The sequence below is a fragment of the Perognathus longimembris genome, chromosome 10 (assembly GCF_023159225.1).
Source record: "Perognathus longimembris pacificus isolate PPM17 chromosome 10, ASM2315922v1, whole genome shotgun sequence".
Classification (NCBI taxonomy): Eukaryota; Metazoa; Chordata; class Mammalia; order Rodentia; family Heteromyidae; genus Perognathus; species Perognathus longimembris.
In genome coordinates this window covers 64,549,022-64,551,124 of record NC_063170.1, presented here as the reverse complement: position 1 = coordinate 64,551,124, position 2,103 = coordinate 64,549,022, and the positions used below count along the sequence as shown (strand labels likewise).

The window sequence follows — 2,103 nt, the reverse complement described above, 5'->3', positions numbered from 1 at the left end:
ATTCAAATTAATGTTAGACCCAGTTTAAAGGAGTTGAATCATTAGTGTTAAGTCTGTAAGAAAAATACCTAAGTAATTCACTGAAAACCCCGTACGCTAAGTGCTTATGCTAAGGATATGGCCCTGAAATAGGCCATGTCTAGAGTACAATGACCATGGACCATAGCAACTAAATACATGCGAGTGAAGAGAACGGTTATACACACAGGCCATGCTTCAGACTGAGGTGAGCGTGAACACGGTCACTCATCCAGCTCCAAAGCCTCCACAGTCTGAGCAGCAGAAGGACGGTCTGCAGCCTCCTCATTGGTGCGTGTACACAGAGAAGAGTGCAATTACTTCCTGGTAGGATTCATCCAGTTCTTCAGTGTTAATAGGCGGTCTGGTTGCCAACGCGGCATAGTGTGCTTCATCATCAAATTCACTTTCATCAAAAGTTTTATCTTCATCATCATCATCATCTGAGAGATTAATATGTGGGATAGATAAGGTCATCATTTCCCAAAGTGTTAGGCCAAAGGCAAATATGTCTGCCTTATTGGTAATAATGCCATTTTCTTCCAAGGCTACCTTCGGTTTCCATGGCTCAGAATCAGTCACAGTCATATTTTCATCCAGTGGTAGAGAGACTCCTACATCACAGATTTTAACTGTTTCAAAATCACCTTTAATTACAACGTTAGAAGACTTTCTATCTCCATGAAGCAGTTTCTTTTCCTGGTGCAGATACTTCAGTCTTCTCGCCATGTTCAAGGCAACTTTTAAAATGATAGCCGCTGGAAAAGGAGCGTGGCTTGCTTTATTTCGCTCTTCTAGCAAGTCATTTCGAGACTTTTCTCTTTCATACTCCATAGCAAGGCACAGGCTACTATCACTGGCTTCAGTAAAAGCACAGTAAGTAGCCTATGATGTTTGGATGGTGAAGACTTTTTAAAATCTCCCCTTCGTGGGTTAGTCTCTTCTGGTAAATGTTATGCCAAGTCGTGAAACCACCACCAAGAAGACCACTGAGACTCAGACATTCCGAAATGCAATAGCAAGGCAAGACTTTATTCAAGTGGGGCCGTGGCCCGGGCCATGTCCCACCGACACATCGGAGGTTAGAAGGCAGGCCGGAGCTGCGGTTACACAGGGCTTATAAAGGCAAAAAACAAAGTTACAGCCATCAGGTGTTCAAGCAAGCAAGATTAGGATACGGGTACAAATCTGATTGGCTCAGGGCTCGAGGCATTCTGGGGGCGGTTAGAGTTCTTGACCCGCTGGGCCCTAATAAGCTTGCCCTGGGTTTGCTCAGACAACAAAACGGGGGGCGCTGTCTGAAAATGAGGTTTACTTTTAACTCTTCATTCCCCCCTTCAGTAAATAGTTCGATAATGATCATTGCAAATAGGATTTACCTTTCCTACAGCCCAGGGAGCAGGAGACAGGCCTCTTGGAGATCTTTTCATTAGGTAAACATTCACCCCAGTCCCGAAGCCAAGCTTTTTCAGAAATGGAGAGAGGCAGGGATGTTTACACTTGGAGTTAAACATGATACGGGTTTCTTTGTTTCAGATAACTTGCTTGGTGTCTTGAAGTTACCGATTCCTTCCATTGGCACAAGCACTCAGAGCTGCGGGCTCCGTAGAGAAGGATGGAGGTGAGGCCCAGGGCCTGTGTAAAGCCGCCCCGGGTGCGGGGGGCGGGGGGCGGGGGAGGTCGGGGACCAGACCCGCTGGCACCCAAAGGCCCTGGTGGTTTGAATATGCGTGCGTGCGCACGGGCTGCGAGCTACCCAAACTAGCTTTTAATTTGTGTGTTTTTTTTCTGTAAGTGGATTCTGTCGAAGTGGATTTCCATGTTTTGAGAATCTTGCTTCTAACCCAGGCACCATTACTTGAGCTGTCAGAGTGAAAGGAGACGCCAATGTTGTGAAAAGCTAAATAACTGTATTTCCTTTGAATTTAAGAGCAGCAAAAGACAGGAGCAATTTCTTCAGACATACTTTGCTTTATGTCCTGGAAAATATAAACAACAACAACAAAAACCTCAAGAAACAACTCAAACCTAGAGATATTACACACTTACCTGCTTTTTCAAAACTGTGGAATCCTGTGCTTATTC

At 45.1% G+C, this 2,103-nt stretch overlaps 1 pseudogene; it reads right to left on the bottom strand.

Annotated features, from left to right (window-relative positions):
- Nucleotides 1–242: 242 nt before the first annotated feature.
- LOC125357948 lies at nucleotides 243–1,672 on the bottom strand (annotated as a pseudogene).
- Between the last annotated feature and the right edge of the window lie 431 nt (nucleotides 1,673–2,103).